This window comes from Meriones unguiculatus, chromosome 5 (genome assembly GCF_030254825.1).
Source record: "Meriones unguiculatus strain TT.TT164.6M chromosome 5, Bangor_MerUng_6.1, whole genome shotgun sequence".
Taxonomy (NCBI): Eukaryota; Metazoa; Chordata; class Mammalia; order Rodentia; family Muridae; genus Meriones; species Meriones unguiculatus.
In genome coordinates this window covers 11,894,239-11,916,978 of record NC_083353.1, presented here as the reverse complement: position 1 = coordinate 11,916,978, position 22,740 = coordinate 11,894,239, and the positions used below count along the sequence as shown (strand labels likewise).

General features: G+C 38.6%; 1 pseudogene; it reads left to right on the top strand.

Annotated features, from left to right (window-relative positions):
* The first annotated feature begins 6,664 nt into the window (after positions 1–6,664).
* LOC110544756 (large ribosomal subunit protein uL23-like) lies at positions 6,665–7,112 on the top strand (annotated as a pseudogene).
* The last annotated feature ends 15,628 nt before the right edge of the window (positions 7,113–22,740 follow it).

Sequence of the window (22,740 nt, the reverse complement as noted above, 5' to 3'; positions counted from 1 at the left end):
GAAACATGCTTCCTTCCACACTCCTTAGCATGGTAGATAGATACAAAAATGTCTGTTGGCTTTGCTCCTGAGTGTCCGAGCATGATTGAATTATGAGCTTTTTTGCTGCAAAGACAAACCGTAGATTTAACTTTGCACTGACAAGTAATGCCTCGCATGCTGAGGGCTAATGACAAATATAAAGAATTGTAAGGCTGGAGAGATAGCTCAGCTGTTAAAGGCTAGGCTCACAACTAAAAAAATAAGAGAATTATAGTATTTGGTTTCAATTGTTAGTCCAAGAGGACTGAGTTAGCTGAAAGAGTTATACTGTGTCCTGTTACTTTGATTTTCAGTGAAGGACTTTCTGTATTGAATAAAATGTATGCAATTAGGTGAGCACTACTTTAAGGCAAACATTTTTAACACTGGGATTTCCTGGGGGTAAGGGGACTGCTACAGTCCTAACTCCGTTTTCTTATTCTCTCTTTCTCACTGGGAAGGAAGGGTTTAACTCTGCTTATGATCATTCCCAGGGAAGACACCAGCCCTTCCCACCAATATGCCAGCCTCGCACTGAGGGACTTGCTCACAGGTGAAGAGTGGGCATTGCTGGATTAACCCAGTCACACTGCAGTCTGAAACACTAATCTCCTGGACATCTTCATCTCCTCGGGTCTCCTTCTAAGCCCTTGGTATGAGAGGAAAAAAAAAATCGATTTCTTATATTTTGAAGTGGAAACTCGTAGCTGATTGTAGATAAAATGCACCACAGCTGTGGGAACAAGTATTGCAAAACTCCAACAACTCTTCCCTATTTTATATGTCAGTGGCTTCGCCTGGGCTGAGCTCCTCTGTAACAGCAGGTAATCTTTCTTGTGTTGGCTGCCTCTTGCAACAAATTCTCTGTCCATGCTATGTGTAGCTCTGTTCCCTCCATACATTCCATATATCTACAAATATTTCTCCTGCAGAATAGGAGGACTGTTTCAATGGGGCAATTACTTCAAAGATACATTAAGAATGATCAAGGTTAAAACGTAGTCTGGAGGGCTTGCAATTGATGATTTATGCTATTTCTCATTTAGTAGAATTCCCAATTCAATCATTGTATGATGGCTAATTTCAATTTTCAACTTGAGGGAGACAAATCTCTGGGCATGAGGTGTTTTCTAGGGTCATTTCATTGAGGTATCTATAGGTGCACCACCTCATGAGCTGGCATAGAAAGGAGGCTGGAGCCGAGCATCAGCCCGCGGTGCCCTCTGCCTGGTGACTGGAAAATGCAAATTTATGATGCATCTCAGCCCTTGATGCCTTCACTTTCTGCCACAGTGGAATGAACCAAATTAAGTCCTTCATTTCTCAAGATGTTTGTTGTTAGCTATTTTTTCATGGCAATGACAAAGCTGAGAACGATAATTAAGACAAGTCATGAGTTAGGGTTCCTGTTTGCCATAAATACTTGGGAGCAAACAACTTGATCCTACACTTGTACAACACACAGTCATTCATACGTCAGTGAACAAGCAATTGATAAAAAGAAAACAGGCATATACATTCTGGCTGGAATTACAGACCATAAACTGAACATTAGCAATTCAAGCAACAAGTGGAGTTTCTCTAATACCTGACGAATGAGGACAACCACATTCTTTTTGGCTAGCATTTTCAGAATGTATTTCCTCATATTATGGACCATATAATTTGGATGTTTGCAAAACTTATTAAGATCCTAATATCATGCCTCTAAAACTGCTTAAATCTTAAATAATTGGATGAATTTCAGGGTTTATTTAGAGAACTAATAAGTTTATTCCATTGATTAAGAAAGACATTTCTCAGAAAAGCATAAGACAATTTGACTTTTTATAAATCATTAAAAGGCTAAAAACCATATGTTACTTTTTGTATGCTACATGTAAAACTTCTAATAATTCTAATATTTTATATTTTATTCTATTTAGAATTTTACTTTTCATTTTGATACCCAGTTGACACACTTGGGGTTACAATGTTATCAGGCCAGATTTTTCTGTACCCAAGATTTGACAATAAATAGTCCTTTTCCAAAATTCAGGTTAATTTTTTTCATGTCTAACGATTTGTCCATGGCTGCTTGATTTAGTTAGCCCACTATCTTGTTTCAGATTCTTATTGTCTGTCTGATTGATGTATCAAACCAAATAGCACAAATGTGCATTTCTTCAATTTTGAAAGCTTTTGTATCATTTACTTTGGTGATTTGTAATAAGATCTGTCAATGTTTATATCTTTTTTGCCACATGGAAACTTTTGTCTCTTTTATTTTTATTTTTGTTGTATTCATGATTCTTATTCATTTATTATTTACATAGGATGCGCATTTCTAATTTTAGTTTTCAGTCTGTTTGTATACCTTTTTATTTGAAACGAAGTTGTTCTAGATAGTATATCAATGGATTGTGACATTTTATCCATTCTGACAATCTCTAGTTTTTCTACTATAGATATAAATCTATTTACATTTAAAGTAATTACTGATAAAAAGGGATTTAGTTCTACCATCTTGATAGCAGCGTTCCCTCTACCTATTGCATTGCTACTTACTTTTACGTTTCATTGACATTTTGGTTTTAATATTATATAATTTTAATATTTTATTACATTTTATTTTGAGTTTATAATATAATTGTGTAATTTATCTCCTTTTTTCCCTCCCTCAATATTGAGGGAAAAAAGGGGTATACTCCTATATACTCCTCCTCACACTCAATCAAATTCATGGCCTCTATTTTCATTACTTGTTGTTATATGACTATATGTATGTATGTATATAAATAGTTTTTCTGAATATAAACTGCTCATTCTGTATTTGTTAGTTGTGTGTTTTTAGAGCTGATTATTTGGTATTGGATAGCAATCTGGTGTATTCTTTCCTAGGAAAGAGTGTTTTCCCATTCTGAGGATTCCTTAGTTGCCTGTAGTTTTTTATCTACAGTTGAGGCCTTATAGTCTTTCCTTCATTCACTTTGGTTTGTTTATCGTTGTTGTCATTCTTCAGCTTATGTTTTGATTAGCATGTTCATGAGACTTTATAGATGTAGCTTTTGACATTCCTAGGAGAGATGTAATCCCTCTGCAAGCCCTCTGATCCTCCGGTTCATACAGTCTTCTACAATGATCCCTGAGCTTCAGGTTCAGTTGTTTCATAGATGTATTCATTGGAACTGGGCCTCACAACTCTGCATTTTAGTTGATTGTGGATTTATGTAATGATCTCCTGCTGCAAAGAAAAGTTTCTTTGATAAGGGTGAAAACTACATCTGTCTGTGGATATAATGGCAAATACTTAGAATGCATTTAGGGTTTATGCTCACGTAGTAAAGTGGTAATTGTAGCTTTTCCTTTAAAACCCAGGACTTCACTAGTCTTGGGTGGCTGGCTAGCTTTCCAGTAGCCAGGAATGGCTCTTCACTTGCTTTGTAGGCCATCAGTCAGATCAGAGGGCTGTTGGTTACCACCAAAATATCTGAGTTACTATTACACCCTTATGACTACATGCTGGTCATTATTACGGTTTGTAGGTGTTTTGGCTTGGTAGGAATGCTGGTTTCTTCCATCCTTTGAAAACTTTTATGACACCTTCTGGTACCATGAGATGGTCCCCTGGAAGAGGCATTCAGGCCAATTTCATCTCAGGGGCTTGTGGGTCTTCTTTTACCTTCCATCTTTGGAGAAAAAATAAGAGCAAGAGTAATAGTCTGGAATCTTTGATGAGTCTCCTGGACAATTGTGGTCAATAATTCCAAAGAAGGTTTCCTATGCCCTGTATTTAGGTTTTGTTAGATGATCTTTGGCTCTTGCAAAGAACATTGTCAGCTCAGATATTCAGATGTGAATATATATTCTATAGGATACCGCAGAGAACAGAAAAGATAAAAAGGTATCATTCATGGGGTGGGACTTGTGGAAGCAAATGAAAAAGGGAGTAGCCATACATAAATAATCTGATAAGGAAAGGGGCAAAAGAGGGGTCTCTAATTAGGGAGAAAGGCAGGAGCTAAATACAGAGGAAGGAGGCAAGAAGGTTAAGTAAAAGAATTTCTGAAAAAGTCATAAAGAATCATACTATTAACTATGTACCTCATAAAATACTATACCACATATAATTCTATTTATATGTACTTACTTTATAATTTATTTTTATGCATATATACACTTACATGCATTTATGTGCACCAAATGCTTACAGTGTTCATGGAGGCCAAATGAGAGTGTCAGACTCCTGGATCTGAAGTTATATAAGAAGGTATGAGTTCTGGGACCTGAACTTGTCCAGGTCTGCTGTAAGAGCATCAAGTACTCTTAGCTACTAAACTGTCTCTCCAACCCCATATTTGACCTTTGTCAACTGACTGTTTATTATCCTTTTAGCTAATCTTCAACTTCTTTTTTTTTTTTTTTTTTTTTGTTGTGCAGGTCTCCTGGTAGCAAATTCTACTTTTTGTTTACCTAGGAATAACTTACTTTCTTTTAATTTTGAGTGGCCTTTCCAGGTGAAGAATTCTGTTGATTAAATAGAAGTCTGTTTATAGTACCTCTTTCTTTCTCTCTCTTAAACACACACACACACACACACACACACACACTCACTCACACACACACACACACCACACCCTCCAGCTCCATTTAACACTTCGAACATGTTGGTCCATGACTTTCTGATCCCTGAAGTTTCTGATAAAAACTTATTATGTCAGTTCTCTTGTATGATAGTGTTAATTGTTGTCTTGACTCCCTGGAGAATAATCTGAGACAGGCCTCTGTGCATATGCGTGGGGGATTCTCTTGATTGCATTAACTAACTGGTATGAAAAACCTCACTTATCTTTCCCTAGATAGGGAATTCTGGTGTGTACAAGATGGAGAGTGAAGTGTGCATTGAATACAAGTATGTATTCATTGTTCTCTTATGCTGACTAGGAATGTAAAAAGTTGTATATGTTGTTTCTTATTTTCTCAGATGAGGGGGTGAGATAAAAGCCAACCTAAGCTTTATGAATACATGGCTTGTGCTGAGCCCAGAGAATTTCTATGTAACTATCCCTAGGCCTTGGCCTGGGAGCTTCTAACCTCCATGCAATCTAGTCTTCTGCAACACAGGACCTTGAATCCTTCAGTTTTCATCCCCTGAGACTTACTGCTTAGTATACTCATCCTTTCTAGTGCTTTCTGAACTCTAGCTGGCTAGTTCAATTAGCTAGTCCTTCTGACTTAAACACTTCTCGAAGATGACTGATTCCAACTGGCTTTTCATGGCTTCTGAATGAGTTGGTCTGCTTGGAAAAATTACCTCTGAACTCCATAAACTGAACATCACTGACTGCACCAAGTGAAGGGACCTGAACTGAACTGAATGAACTCAAACTTCCCCCTCTCTCTCAATGCACTGCTCTTAAGCAGCCTCTCCTTCCTGTCTATCTCAAGAGCATCTATCTTTGACTCATTCTGTCAAATCTTTCTTTGGTTTGTCACATTGTCTGCCCCTTAATTAGACATCATTGCTTGGGATTAAAGGTGAGTACCAAGGGCATGTCTGTATTAGCTATAGAGGGGTTAAAGGTATGTGGCTTGTCTGCATTCCAGCCAGATCACAAAGATCCAGATGGATGTGATCCCTTGCCAGAGCAGCCATGTTGCTTGATTAAAATTCCTTTACAAAAAGTTACCAGACACTTCAACCCTCTGATTCTCTAACTTCCCAGTCATTATGGCCAATGCCTTGAACTGTGAGCTAAAGTGAATATTTTAATCCCTTTACTCCTCAGATGCTCTTGTCAGAATATTTTATCATGACACCAGAAAAAGAAAGTAAAACAGAAACTGGTAATACAAACTTGGGCTATGACTGTGATAAACTTGACTGGTTCTTAGGCCACTGGAATATCAGGTTAAAGAATTCCTTGAATGATAGACAGGGATATAAGTGGGTCATTTGGGTGGACACATGGAACACAGGAGTGCTGAGAGAAATGTGGACAGTGGAGGCCAAGCCTGTGAACTGTCATTTCTTGGGAGAGGGGAGCAGCAAGGGCTCTATTAGCAACTGAACTACAGACTATTCATATGCTACCTTAGCCAAGAGTCTGGTCTGGATTCACTATTCTTGTGACCTGAAATCTTGAGCTGAATTTCAAGACAATGGACTGAGTCACTTTGATAGGAAAGCATCAGTGTTGGTGGGGAGAAACAGCTATATTCATTAAAGAGATCAGTGCTCCTCAAGAGAAGCCTCCTGTTATGCACTGGAAAGATGGTATCCCAAAGTCAAAACCATTCTGCTGGAGGGTCCGCTTTGTGCAGATCTGAACTCACTTAAAGAGAAAAATCCCATGCTGAAGGGGTTTCCTGCTCCTCAAAAGGAACTTAATAGGGAAATATTTACCAAGGTCAGTGCACAGAAGCTGTTGGGATTGTGCTCTCCTGTGGTTCAAGGAGAAACATTGTAACTTGGAAATATAGAGCTTTTTCTTTTCTTCTCTGGAGTTCATAGTGAAGAGACTCTTGGCTTTTAAAATATTGGATTAATAAAGAATATGTAAAAGTTTAGGGTTTATAGAGTTTTATGTTATGATATAAATATGAGACTTTTAGAGAAGGATTGGATTAGAAGTCTGTGACTCAAAATTGATATGTTTGGAAGATGGTACCAAAAGAGAAGGAAGCTCCTGCCCCTCACAAAGCCAAAGCCAAAGCAAAGGCCTTGAAAGCTAAGAAGGTAGTGCTGAAAGGTGTCCACAGCCACAAAATGAAGATCAGCACGTCACCCATCTTCCAGCAGCTCCGGCGGCAGCCCAAACACCCTCAAAAGAGTGCGCCCAGGAGAAACAAGCTTGACCACTATGCCATCATCAAATTTCCCCTGACCACCGAGGCAGCCATGAAGAAAATAGAGGACAACAGCACACATGTGTTCATTGTGGATGTCAAGGCCAACAAGCATCAGATCAAACAGGCCATGAATAAACTATGACATTGATGAGGCCAAAGTTAATACCCTGATAAGGCCTGACAGAGAGAAGAAGGCGTATGTTTGCTTGCCTCCTGACTATGATGCTCTGGATGTTGCCCACAAGATTGGGATCATCTAAAGTGAGTCCATCTGGTAAATTCTAAATATATACTTTTCTACCATTAAAAAAAAATGGTGTTTGGATATCAAACCAGCAAGGGATGGGTAGAGTTGTGATAGTATTACTTATCAAAATGACAGATCTAAGGATCTTTTGATAGATAGGCATATGAGCAGTTCTGTAGGGGTTCTCTAGATTAACTTATTTGATGTGGGAAGACATTTCTTAATTATAAGTTAAGAAGTTCCCTAGGAAGGAAGTTTCAACTTGTATAGGGAAAGTGAGCTGAGCTCTGCATGCTTAGTTCTTATATTTAGATGCTTCAGCTCTTGCTGTCTTGATTTCTCTACCATGATGGCTAACACCTTGAATGGTCAGCATTAAGTGCTTTCTTCCTTAAATTGCCCTTGTCAGCATATTTTGCCTGAGAAACAGGAAAATAAACTGAGACATATTGCTGCTTTCATCACTCTTCCTTTGTCTTTAGAAAGTTTAGCTACAGTGTGTCTCAATATGACTTTGTGAGTGTATGTGTGTCTGTGTGTATGTGTGTGTGTTTGTGTGTGTGTGTGTGTGTGTGTGTGTGTGTGTTTCATTTGTTTGGTATCTATTCACATTTTGGGGTGCTTATAAGTATATTATCTATTCTGAAAAAAATAACATTATTTCTTTAAAACTTTTCTCTGACACAAGCTTCCTTCTTGTTTTTCTCATATTCCTGTAGACTATTGTTCGGTTTTAAAATGTCCCATACATCCCATAGGCTCTGTTCACTCATCCTCAATATTTTCTTATTCCTTATACACAGTAATTTCCATTGTTGTATCTTCAAATTTGCTAATGTTTTCTTCTTACTTCTCAGATCTGTCATTTGATTTCTCTGGTGAATTTCATTTAAAAATTTTAAACATTCTAAACAGAGAATTTTCAAGAGAGCAATATCGAATGGCAGAGAAGCACTTAAAGAAATGCTCAACCTCATTAGCCATTAGGGAAATGCAAATCAAAACAACACTGAGATTTCACCTTACACCCATGAGAATGGCCAAGATCAAAAACACAAGTGACAACACATGCTGGAGAGGTTGTGGAGAAAGGGGAACCCTTCTCCACTGCTGGTGGGAATGTAAACTTGTACAACCACTCTGGAAAGCAATCTGGCGCTTTCTCAGACAACTAGGAATAGCGCTTTCTCAAGATCCAGCCATACCACTCCTAGGCATATATCCAAAAGAGGCTCAAGTACACAAAAAGGACATTTGCTCAACCATGTTTGTAGCAGCTTTATTTGTAATAGCCAGAAGTTGGAAACAACCCAGATGCCCCTCAACTGAAGAATGGATGCAGAAATTGTGGTACATCTATACAATGGAATACTACTCAGCAATGAAAAACAAGGAAATCATGAAATTTGCAGGTAAATGGTAGGAGCTGGAAAGGATCATCCTGAGTGAGTTGTCCCAGAAGCAAAAAGACACACACAGTATATGCTCACTCATATAGACATGCAACGTAGGACGGACCCACCGGAATCTGTGCATCTAGAGAGGCCGAGCAGGAGAGAGGACCCTGGCTAGAGTTTTCGATCCCCATCCTGAGGGGCGGGGAGGATGGACATCAGAGGAAGAAGAAAATAGGAAACAACCTAGAAACCTGCTACAGAGGGCCTCTGAAAGCAAGAGGAAGAAATCAGGAAACAAACTAGGAACTTACCACAGAGGGCCTCTGAAAGCCTCTGCCCTGCAGACTATCAAAGCAGATGCTGAGCCTGATGGCTAACTCTCAGGCAGAGTGAATGGAATTTTGTGTAGGAAGTGGGAAATAATGGGAGCTGGAGAGGACGGGGTCTCCACAAGGAGAGCAACAGAACAAGAAAATTTGAACACAGGGAACTTCCCAGAGACTCATACTCCAACCAAGGACTATTCATGGAGATGACCTGGGACCCCTGCGCAGATGTAGCCCATGGCAGGTCGGTGTCCAGGTGGGTTACCTAGTAATGTGAAGAGGGACTGCCTCTGACATAATCTGATTGGCCTGCTCTTTGATCACCTCCCCCTGAGGGGGGTGCAGCCCTACCAGGCCACAGAAGAGGACAATGCAGCCACTTTTGACGAGAACTGATAGACTAAGATCAGAAAGGAGAGGAGAACGTCCCCTATCAGTGGACTTGGGGAGGGGCATGCATGCAGAAGTGGGAGGGAGGGTAGGATCGGGAGGGGAGGAGGGAGAGGCTTATGGGGGGATACAAAATTAATAAAGTGTAATTAATAAAAAAAGAATTTCCTGCAAAGAGAAAAAAAATTAAACATTGCACTTTTCAGCTTCAGAATTTTTGTTCATTTATTCATTCATTCATTCATTCATTCATTTGCTTTACATTACATCCCTATTGGAACTTCCCCTTACTCCTCTCCTCCCAGCCCACTCCTCTCTCCTCCTCCTACCCCCCATCTTTTTGTCCTAAGAGAAGAGGAGACTTCCCATGGATGCCAACACTCCTTGGCATATCAGCTTGCAGTAGGACTAGGCACACCTTCTCTTATTGACGCCAGACAAGGCATCCCAGTTATGGGAAAGGGATCCAGAAGCAGGCAACAGAGTTGGAGACAGCTGGAGCTCTTGCTGTTACAGGTTCCATATGAAGACAGAGCTGCAGTTGCATATCTGTTGCAAATGTGAAGGGGGCCTAGTTCTATTCCATGCATGATCTCTGGTTGGTGATTCAGTTTCTTTGAGCCCCCAGTGGCCCAGGTTAGTTGATTTTATAGTTTGTGTGTGTGTGTGTGTGTGTGTGTGTGTGTGTGTGTGTGTGTGGTGTTGTGGTGTCCATGACATCTCTGGCTCCTTCTATTCTTCCTCTTCTTCTTTTACAAGCTTCCCCCAAGCTCCACCTAATGTTTTGGCTGTGGGTCTCTGCATCTGTTTCCATCAGCTTCTGGAAACATCCTCTCAGACAATAGTTATGCCAGGAGCCTGTCTGCAAGTATTGCAGAATACCATTAAATGTGTCAGGTGTAGCCATTCTCTCATGGCATAGTTCTTAAGTTGGGCCAGTTGTTGATTGGTTATTCCTTCAATTCCTGATCCCTCTTCATTCCTGAACTCCTTAGAGGCAGGGAAATTTGTGGGTCAAAGGTTTTATGATTGGGTTAGTGTGTTCATCCCTCTGTTGGAAGCCTTGCCTGGTTGTAAGAGGTGGCCATTTCAGGTCCCATATCCCCTGTTGCTAGAAGTCTCAGCAAATACTCTGTATTTTATTTTCTTGGTTTCCACACTTTTTCTCTAGTTCTTTGAATTTTTGGGAAGTGTGAATGTATATATGTATGCATGTTCATATATATGTGTTGCACATGTGTGCAGGTAGACATTGAAGCAAAAGGACAACTTTAGGTGTCATTCCTAAAGATACATCCATCATGTTTATTGTTTGATTTATTTTTATCTTATATTTAAATATTTTTTAGTTTGTTTTTGAAACAGGATTTCTTGCTCACTCAGAGCTTGCAAAGTAGGCTAGACTGCCTGGCCAGTGATTCCAAGGGGTTCATCTGTGTCTGCCTACTTCGCACTGAGATTACAAGGCTTTTCTACCACTGCTGACTTCAATCATTTTTCAGTGTGAGTTACTGGAATGGAGCTCAGGTACCCATGCTTAAAGGCTACCTTATAAACTGAGCTACCTCTCAAGATGTGATTCTTTGAACATTTAAAAATTGTTATTTTATTCTGTTTCATTGTGCCACAACTAGAAAGCCCTATCTCTCAGAAAGCACTCTGATTCTCTGGCACTTCTCTGATTTTCTGGCCCTCTCTTCCAAGATGTTTTATAAATCTTAGGTGTGTGGGTTATATAGAAGTTGCCTAAATAAGACAAAACTGGAACTGGCCTCCCCACAGACCCTATTCTCTGCATTTTTTTTTCTAGTGGATCTCTGTAGTAACCTCTATCTACTGCAAAAAGACACTTCTTTGGTGAGGGTTGAGAGATGCACTTATCTGTGTGTTTAAGATCAAGTGTTTAAAATACCCTTAGGAGCTCTCGGTTTTAGAGTAAAATATCTTAGAATAAACTAAACTAAGGAGGTGAAAGACTTCTACAATAAAAACTTTGCATCTCTGAAGAAATTGATCCAAGAAGATGGACAGACTCTCTCTGTTCATAGGTTGGTAGGGTTAACACTGGAGAAATGACCATAGCCTGAACAATGATGTGTTGAGTTTCTAAGAGGTAATGTGTCACTTTGTGGTAATGTGTCACTAGTGAAGGAACCAAGAAGTACAAACCATATAGTTCCTCTTTTCCCAACACATTGGAGGTAGGAGACTTTTGGAGTCTTTGGAGATTGTTTATTTTTATATGTATATAAATATGGGAATATGCTTGTATTATTCAATTTAAAGGAGTTTATTGAGTCCCACATGATGATCTCTGAATGCTCTTAGTAGGTAATGATACAAGAATAAATGAGAGACAGTAGATTTTTGCATGCACAGTGAGTGCACAATAAATGATACTTCATCAGTCTTCTTAACTTTCCTGTTCTCTTTTGACCTGCATAACATCATGCCATTTTGCAAATGACTACACCAACACAAGTAATACAGCTAATAGAGGGGGATGTGTTTGTGCGTGCGCGTGTGTTTGTGTGTGAGTTGTGTAATGAAAATTAAATGTTTAATATTCATCTCTAACATTACACAAATGTAATCAAGTTACTGGTATCCTGAATCCTCAAAAGCTTTCATGTTATAATTAGAGTATATTCCAAAATATATGAGAACAATTACATACTCTGGTGTCTGGTAAACATCCCAGTCTCTCAGCTACCTCTGCTTTTATCCTTCCACTTTCTTACACCATCACTTTGTTCTTCAGATATAAAATCCTTTTGCATCCTTGTGACATTTTGTATACTATGAGTACTGTTACTGATTATTAATGATAATACCTGTTTTCTGAAAGAGATCACCATATTTGTTTTGCTTGCAGAGTCCATGCTTTGTTTGATGATGATGCCCATCACACAGGAAATACAATATGCATTTCATGCTTGCTAATCCGTTCAATTATTTCAAATAAGAAAATATAATTCCTATGATTTTGAGGACTGCTGATATTTTATCTGATATTATCTAGATTACATCTTTCTCCTTTGCTGAGCTTTATAAGTTCTGCCAACTAAGAATCCAATTTAAGACTTTTTAGGGCACTTATTTTTGCCTCTTCTGCCATTTCACACATTCACTGTTGGAGTGACAAAGTCAATATTTTATTGCATCCATTCTTCCTTACAAAAAATATGTACATCTTGCAAATTCACTTCTTTTTCAACACAGTATTTTAAAAGAGATTGTGAAAATAATTTTCTCCTATTTCTTTGTTGAGGCTGATGTGACTTGGCTTCTTCAAAGTGATGAGAAAGAACTAGCTGACATTGATTGGTCGACACTGGAGAGCAAAGAACAGTTAGCAGACAAAGGTTTTTGATAGAGTGCGTGGTCTGGAGCTGATCAAAGAAAGGGCACAAAAAAGGTAGCCTTATTATTTTTTTAGCAGGCTGCACATCTTGAGACTGTAGCAAACATTTCAAAACATATCTGAAAAAATAACTGCGTAGATCTTTGTCTCTCAGGATGCATCTGTGGGAAATGTTCTGACAAAGTCCATCTGAAAATTAATAAGAAAGTCAAGGTTAATACAAGAAACATTGCTTGCAAACTCCTGACAATATTCACAAAGGTTCAAAGAAATCTTATTTAAAAAAAACACACATAAAAAGAGAAGCAACTTTCTTAGAATTTAAATCACTTATGATCTCTGTGTTAGACTGTTTTTATTAAAATATTTTTATAATTTCCAAACATTGACTTTAATCAACAGTACAAGACTTGCCAATCTGACAGAAGGGGAATAATTGAATAGACTCTCGTCTTTGAACATGAAAAGAACTTGTGGACTGAGGAAAACTATTTGCTCTCTATTCATTCAAGTCATCAATCTATAGACCTGAGTAACCTTGTTTTGAAAAATCCTATTCAGACAGGGAACATGGGCTCTTAATCTCAAAATCCTGGGTAGCAGTCTGCACAGGGCTGATAGGATTGCTTCTTTTGCTACTGAATAGCAAATTTCCAGAGTCTAGAATTTTTTTACACCCTTAAATGTTTGGCTTACACAAAGCACCCTTTTAAAAGTGAAAGGTTAAAAAATAATTAGGATAATGCCATTGTGAATAATAATATCTTAAAATTCCACTTGTAAAAAAAATGAAAAATTTCTTAGCTATAATTCAGGTAAATACTTTAATAAAGAAACAACCTATGAAGAACAGAGATGATGAACTTTGTCATATGTATTTCTAGAATCCTCCTTTAAAAATACCCGTAAATATTTTTTTATTTCAGCTTAAGCTATGGCATTGCTGGATGAATAATTAATATAGTGTTTAACGTAACAATAATGAGCATTATGTTAAACATCTGATAAACAAATCAGCGTATCACTGTGAAAGCAAAATTTGATTATAAACTTAACTATATTTATCATCACCTGGGATGTACATCTCTGGGTATGTCTCTAAAGAGAGGATGATCTGGACTCTAAAGAGAGGATGGACAAAACTAGACTTGAGAGTAGGTGGGTTCTCTCCTTCTGCTAGGTTCCCAGACTGAGTGTTAGGAGAAGTAAAAATGGTAGCCTTGCTGAACACAAATAGTTCTACCCCATATTGCCTCCCCCATTCCTGATTGTGGATACAGTATGGTCCGTTTTCTCATATTCCTTTTGTCCTGACTTCCCTGCCACCTGCCACAATGGGCTGTGTCATCTCAAACTGTGAGCCAGATTAAACTCTTCCTTTCTTACACTGCTTTTTAGCAGCTATTTTATTACAGCATCAAAAAAGTAACTATTATAATTACATAAAAACAGACAAAACTATTTAAAAGTTAGTAGCATATGTTTTGACAAAGGGGCACAAAAATAATCATGATCTTAGCTGGTACTCTGGGAAAAAAAAAGATTTGTGATTATGATAAGAAGGCAAAATAGTTGTTGAAAGGATAGAGGTAGAAAAGGGCAAACTTCACACTTCTCACTTTGAAATAGACCCACTGAAACTTTTTCAATTCAATGGAAATTTAAGGAACTTTCCTGTGATCTGACAAAAAAATTACAGAAACAAGGAAAATAGCATGCTGAGCTCTCTCACAGAAATGTCACTGTAAGGGCACAAAATTATATCTCATCTCTCTGAGCGCTTGTGATAAACTATTTTTGTGATTAATTATTTAGCATAGTTATTTCATCATCTTTTTACTTGCTTTACCTGAACAAGACTGTATGGGTAAAGTGATTAAGGTATTTAGTCTGGGGAGTGGTGTGGTGTATGCTCATGTTTGGTCTCCTCGTAAGGCAGTGATGATAATCTTTCTTTGGGTTAATTTTTCCTCTCAAGTTCTTCCTGTACTCAAAAATACAAATTCATATTATTTCAATGTTGTTTCCTTTTTAATATAGATTGCTCCACAGTTAACTATCTGATATTGATAAAATCATGCCATATTTTGTAAGAAATGTGGGATGTGAATGTGGGGATCTTGAGCATTGAGGAGAGGCAGAGAACACAAACACTCCTTAAATCTTGACTGATGTTGGCTCATCAAGAAATAGGATTTTCTAAAATGGTAATCAAAAAATATGTTCCCTTCATCCAGGTACACATGAACTTTGTGAACTATTATCCTCATGAATATCCATTTATATGACAAAAGGTATTTTTAAAATATGACAGAATGACTAACAATTTTATTTTAAGATAAAGATGTTAGACTGAATTGTGTACCTAGATCCAATGCAATAATCAGAGGTATGACAAACAGGGATCTTTCTCCTGCTGATAGTCAGATCAGATGACATAGGGCACATTCACAGTGGGATAGCCATAGATAAAAGAAGGGGGAAATAAAAGACTTGGAGGGGACAGGAGCGCCACAAGGAGAGCAACAGAACCAAAAAATCTGGACCCAGGGGTCTTTTCTGAGACTGGTACTGTAACCAAGGACAATGCATGGAGATAACCTTGAACCCCTGCACAGATGTAGCCCATGGCAGCTCAGTATCCAAGTGGTTTCCCTAGAAAGGAGAACAGGGACTGTCTCTGACATGAACTCACTGGCTGGCTCTTTGATTACCTCCCCGTGAGGGGGAAGCAGCCTTGTCAGGCCACAGAGGAAGACAATGCAGCCAGTCCTGATGAGACCTGATAGGCTAGGATCAGACAGAAGGGGAGGAGGACCTCCACTATTGGTTGACTGGGTATGGGAGGAGAAGGGGGATAAAGGGTGGGATTGGGAGGGATGAGGGAGGAGCTACAGCTGAAATACAAAGTGAATATATTGTAATAAATAAAAAATGCAGAAAAAGATTACCCATCATCTTACTCATTATTATTCAGAATGCTGTCTCTAAGAATGGGTTGCCCTAGTGTATGTGTACAGTCTAAACATATGAACTTTGCTCATGACCTTGCTTAATCCTCAGAATAAAAGTTATCTCATATTCTGAAAAAAAGAAAGAATAAATGAAAGAAAGAAAAAAGAAAAAAATGCCTATTTGCTATTACCATTGCTTTGTAGTACAGCTTGAAATCAGGGATGACGATAACTCTAGAAGTTCTTTTATTGCATAAGATTTTTAGCTACTTTTTTTTTTTAATGTTTCCCTATAAAGTTGAGAATTGTTATTTCAAAGCCTGTAGGATTTTTGGTATTCTGATGGGAATTGCACTGAATCTATAGATTGCATTTGTTAAGATGATTTTTACCATGTTAATCCTACTGATTCATGAGAGCCAACCCCTAATGCTATTAGTGACACTGCTAGGTTTGCTCACCAGAACCTAGCATAGCTGTCTTCTGAGAGGCTCCACCCAGCAGTGGATCAAAGCAGCTCCTGAGATTCATAGCCAAACATTAGATGGAGTGCTGGGAGCCTTATGCAAGAGTTGGGGTAAAGACAGAACGACCCAGAGGGTATAGGAGCTCCACAGGAAGACCAACAGAGCCTACTAGTGTAGGTCCAGGTGAGTTTGTGGTGACTGAAGCACCAACCAAGGACCATGCATGGAGTGGACCTAGGTCTCCTTCACATATATACCCGATGAACAACTTGGTCTTTGTGTGAGTCACCTAATAATGGGAGTGGGGGCCATCTCTTATATGGACTCTGTTGCCTGTTTTTTGATTCCTTCCCCCTTGCAGCTCTGCCTTGGCAGACCACCAAGGAAGAGGCTGCACTCAGGCCTGATGTGACAGGCTATGGTGAGTTGGTAGCATGTGTGTGTGTGTATGGGGGATCTTTTTTCTAAGGAGAGGGGAGAGAGAGAGGAAGAAGAGGGAGAGAGAGTGGGTCGGAGAAGAGAGGAAGAAAAGGGGCTACAATTGGGATGTAAAGAGAACAAATAAATCTTTAAAAATCCCATTTGCATTTTTGTAGTTATGGTGCCTTGTCAAGATCAAATATGATTTGATAATAATACCAGTTCCTGAAAAAGAAAACAAAACAAAAAAGAAATAAATGCCCATTTTGGGGAGGGGGAGGTGGTTGGTATTAGGCTGTAAAGTGATTTAAATAAGAAAAATAAAATAATGAAATAAAAAAAGAAATACCCATTCATGTGATGCTTGTACACTTTTTGTTTGACATTCTTTTTTGCTGCATTAATAAATCTTCTAAATATGTTTAATGTATTATTAAAATAAAATGTAAATGTTAAAAATTTTAAAATAAAGGAAATATAGATGAAAACTTCTCAGTAATGGCAGAGATGAAACTCTCTAAAGAACCCAAAGGGACATCTACCTCCCAATATACAACGTATAAAATACTGCATCCTAGATCTCTGAAGAGCCCAGAGGGGCACCACAAAAGTCTTGACATTAAAGGATTTCACATGTTAGATTGTCCTTTCTCCTGTGCTTTTAATGTTTTTATAATAGCTGGAGAATCAGAACACTCTTATATAGGAGAAGAGCAATCATGAGCTAGGAAAACAAATTTTCCTATCTGTGCCCCAGCTGTTGGTGAGAAAAGAATTGATTTAAGGCAAAGTAGGTTTTGTTTGTGATTATGACAACTCATTTACTTGCAAACTATTTACCTCTAAGAGAAAACTAATGGGGTTAGAGATGCTTTGAACATTTGGCCTAGAGGGCAGGAAGCAGGACAGTGCCTGCCCACATGTCTCCTGGAGGCTTTGAAGACTAAAAGGCAAAGTATGATCTACAGATGCACATGGCAGCAGTGTGAGATTCTCTGTCCAGGGAGAGCAGAGAGACTGTGGCTGAACAAAAGCTCTTACGTTTTATCCTCACCACCTGTGTTTGATGTATTTTCATCTGGGCTGTTAAAATACAGCTCTTCATTCGGCTCTTCTCCCTGCTTATCTGCACATACTTCCTCTCATGAGACTTTACATAGCAAATCAAAATGGTATTTATGAAGCTGAATTTTGATCATAGATTTTCTCTTATTCTCAAATCTCTCAATGGCTCTTTATGACCTACAGCACTGAATCTGGACTACAAGGTGGTCATTTGCTCCTCTCTAGGTTGGCTGTCTTCTTTCTTGTTTGGGTTTCTCTTTTAAGTAATGAAGGTACTTTGAGTCTTTTTTTTTTTTAAGGTAGTGTTAGGAGAGAAATAGTCTCTAATATACAACTTCTGTTAATATGCAGTTTTTGTGTATTGGCCAGATACATTCTTATAACTTAAATCTGCTGGGCTCCCTTGAAGGTAATAGTTATATTGTATTTAATTTACTGCTATATCTCTAGGCTCCAATATGCCTTTTAAGGAAAAAACAAAAGGAGAAACAGAGGAAGGAGAAGGAAAAGGAAGAGAAGAGAGTGTGGGAGAGAGGGATGGGGGCAGGCAAGAAGAGGAGAAAAAGAGGGAGGGGGAGAAGAGAAAGAAACTGTCAGAAGAGTGATATAGAAACAGTGGGCAGATTCTAAGGAATTGCATTTAGTTAAATAAATTTTGGATCCTAGTACAAGAAATATTTCCAAAACACCTTATACCACATTTGTTCTGGTGTGGCTTCTGGTCATAATTGAATTTTTCTTCAATGAAAGTATGAATGCTCCTCTTGATCTCTATTGTACAAAGCCATTTGTCATGGTCAGGACTAGAAAGGTATGTAATTTCATTGAATCTAATGTGAATTGAGCTCAAAGCAGCACAAACACAAAATACGGCTTTCCTTGATTTCTCATAATGTAGCTCAGCGTAGTGAAGTCCAAGTTCTGATGACAAAACATCCTAGATTAGAACTAATTTAGATTTTTTTACTGACTTTCAGTTTTAGGCAAGCAGAATTTAGAAAGCAGAGTTTCTACTGAAGTTCCGACTTGGAGGGTTAGGTGCTTATGTAACGTTGGCTCTAATGTGTGCCTGTCCAAGTTATGAGTGAGATTGTCCCGAGGACTCTTTCCTTGTATCTGAAATCATAGACCTAGAACTCAATTACTTATCTCTTCATTTCTGGAAAAATATATAAATTTAACTTATACATTTAATATAAATGTAAATATATATAAATTTTAAAACTGAATTATTTATTTCTTGATATCTATATATTGAGTGCTAGGTCAAAAGAAAATGCATAATATTTTATTTACCATGCAGGTATAGGTCCAGATCCATATGATTTAGCTGTTAAAGGCTCTAAACCTACTAGTTAGTATAAAACACATAAATTAAAATAAAGGTAATATATTGATTTTAATTTCTTAACTAGCAATAATTGAATGGGATATTTGTGTGCTTAATAAGTATCACTCAACTTTGAAATGCTGGAACTGCAATTGACATCCCATTTCCTTCTCTTTCACATAGCACTTGTCTTGTTTCTGGTTTTTTTTTTTTTTTTTGTCTTTAAATTTCTATCTCTTTCTCTCTGTCTCTCAGTGTGTGTGTCTGTGTGCATGTCTGTGTGCTATTGTCTTTGAGTATGCACAGCCCAGATGTCTAAGTTGAGTGTCTTCTAGATCACTATCTATCTTTTTGGGTTTATTTTATTTTATTTATTTGTATGAGCGTTTTGTGTGCATGTCTTTATTTGTGCCACATTTGTGCTTCGTACCTGTGGAGGCCAAAAGAGGATATCAGGCCTCTAGAAACTAGATTTGCATATGGTTATGAGCTGTGGGTTCTGGGAACCGAAGCCTGGCTCTCTGTATGAGCCAGAAATGTTCTTAACTACTAAGCCATCTTTACAACCTTACCTTAATTTTTGAAACAGCATCTCTCACTGAACCTTGAGCTCATTTCTTTTCTAGGAAGACTTGCCAGCCAAACATAAGGATGCTTCTGTCAGTGCCTCTTGTAAGCACCAGTACTTACTGGGCTGAGACAGCTGATGAAACATGAATCTTAATAGGGCCAAAATGGAGAGGTGTCAGCAACAGTGAGGCTGATACAGGTTTATTTCAAGCAATCAGACTTTTTATACTCTTATCAGAAACAGGATGTAATGGTGGTTGCCAAGGTCAATACATTGGTAGTTTCCAGGAAACAATGATTGCAAGCTATACAGTGTACACAAGATTCATGTCTAAGACCAACGGTCCTGTTGAGCTGCTACCTGCCTCATTGACCTCTAGGGAACACAGAGAATCACAAGGAAGCCTGAACTCTTCACTGTTTGAGGGAGTCTCAATTTCTGAGGAACTGAAAGGCACACTGTGCCCCAAGTAGCCACAAATCCAGCACATGCTGCTATGTCTGGCTTTCATGTGGGTACTTGGGATCTGAACTCAGTTCCTTTCACATGTACAGCAAGCCCTTTACCTTCTGAGCCACCTCTCCAGCTCCATCCAGTCTTTTTGTTTTTATGCAGAGCTTATTTAGATTGGAAAATCAAGCATCACAGAAGGGGAAGTAGGAGATCTGAGGCAGGACCTCTGATGTAACACATGCTGCAAACTGCCCTGATTCTGAAAGCTGTTTAACGACACTGTTTTTTCCCCTCGGGAAATAAAAACGACTCAGGGTGCCTCTCTTAATTCACTGTAGACTGTTAACACATTTTGAAGTGCTGAGCAAAGCAAATGGCTGAAGACCATGTGAGAAAAGAAAAAAAAAATCTGGGAAAGAATAGGGACAGTATTTGACCTCAAGCCTCCATGACCCTAAACCAGAATTTTGGCCTAACTACAGATTGTGACATTATGTAGGAAGAAGCATGATAAGGTTCCAGGGTAAGTGGATAACCACAGATTATTTTGATGATTATTAGGATGATTCTGTGAATATTGGAATTTAAGCTATGCCTGGTAGATCCTTCTGTTTTTTTTTTATGTTTATTAAACAGTGCAGTCTAAGATCATAGCTTTCCAAAATGAAGCTAACTCAGAGAGCATGCGTCATCTCACATCATTCCTCTTATTAACGTATTTTAAATGTGATAATTTATGCAAATTAAGGAAAGTAATGTTTGTGCTCACAACAAAATGTTTAGTTAATTAAAAACACTGGCCTTTAAAGAAACAGCTTCTAGATTTTTCTGTTTGGTTGTGATTCAGTGGTAGTTTTTATTTAGAAATATCCTCAGACTGTTTTCTCTGATATTTATGTGATTTCTTACTATCTCATGAACTTATATTATTCATTTTAATGATACTTATTTCTTCCGAACAAAACAGAACAAACAAGTGCCTGAAGAGAAGGAACTTGGTGTGTAATTGTTGTAGTGCTGTAACAATGAGGCATCCCACAAGAGCCTGAAAACGTTTGCTCCTCTCCCAAGGTTCTGTGCAACTCGCTTATAATCAAGCTGTGCCTCAGCATAGTACTATTAAAATAGGTTCACAAATTCAGCAACATTTTTAAGCGTTTTCTGTACCATTCACTTTACCAATAGGTAAAGGGCTTGCTGTATATGTGAAAGGAGCTCAGATCCCAAGCACCCACATGAAAGCCAGTCATAGCTGCATGTGTCTGTGCCATTCAATAAAAAATTGGAATGTTCTGTTTTAGCTAACAGAGATCCCCAGTTTCTGAACAGTTTTCTTACACACTATAGCTGAAGCTTGCTGGGCGTTGCGGGGGTGTACTTCACCGCTGGGAAGCTGCATGCAGCCCAGTGGATGGCTGCGCCACCATGTGCATTTAGAAAGCACTAGTTATACCTGGGGTTAGTGATAACAAAATAAAATTTAAAAGGACATGAAGTTGAGAAGGAAATAAGTTGGAGGGAGGTGGTGGTGGATGAATATGATCAATATACATCATATAAATGTATGAGGCTTACAAAGAATAAAAATATTGTTAGAATAGTTCATCTAAACAAGATAAATACAATTCCTTTATAAATAAATTTTTCATTACTTCTCAGTGTGAGCACAAAGGAGATTTGGAGAGGGAAATGAATAACCATCATGGAACCTTCAGGTTTTCACTTTTTTTAAATGCAGAGAATTACAAATTCAATATTTATAAGTAAAGAAAGCAAATTTCACTGTAGAAACGTTTTACAGCTTAGTCTTAAAAACGAGAGTAGATAAACTGTAGAAGAGCTTACACTGTCTCTGTCTTTTGGACTTGCATCAGTAGATTCAAACAAAATCATTTTTGTATGTTATTTATATGCTGTTTATTACAGGGTCTCAAATAGACACATACTTTTATATATCATGGAAAAGGTTTTCTTAAGAGGTCATTAGTAACTGCTTATATTTAAAAATATTATTTTGAGCGTGTGTGTGAGTGTGTGTGAGCATGCATCCACGTGTAGGTGGCAGTCAAGTGTTTCCTCCCACCACGTGGATCTAAGGGCTGAAACTTCAGTGGTCAGATTTAGTGATGTGTCCATTTACAATCACTGGCCAAGTGATTGTATTTAAATATACTAAAAATACCAAGATGCATTATTTCACAAGGGAAAAAAGGTCCATGGAGCAGTCAGTGATTAACTGAGGGTTCACAGCTGCTTACGAAATGAAAACAATTATAAAAGCTATAAAAAGAATTCATTTTGAGCATGGAATGGCAGAAGCCAGACCAGCTGATGCCCAACTCAGCCCCTGCCTCCATGCCATCGAGACATGATGGCAGTCGCAGGTGTGAGAGAAGGCTGAGGTTGACAGTGGATCACGTCATTGCCCAGTGGGGTCACTGGAACAGACTGGAGCTTACACAGCTGCAGACTTGGACCCCAAACATGCTGGTGGAACACAGGATCGCTCTGGCTCTGGGCAATGATGGAGGCCAAAGATGAGGAATAGTTCACTTTCTGGATTTGACCCCCTTGAAGGACCACAATGGTCCATGATGCTGCTTTGGGCCATGTTTTGGTCAGTGATCCTGATGAAGCCCTTGTTATTACCACAGAACATCATGCTTATGTCTGTGGTCTACTCTGCTGCCTGAAGGCATGAAGCCCAAGTTCTCAGGTTGTGCTGCCCCTGTAGGAGGCCAGAATGATGTGAAAGGCCTGTACTGCCACCTGAAGTCATGATGATGTTCAGCTACCTGCCCACCTCCCAGTGTCATGACTGGGTTCCTGACCCTACTTCCTACAAGGTCTGCATTGATCCTTGTGGCCTGTGTGACCACAGAGGGTCAGAAACCATGAGGAAGC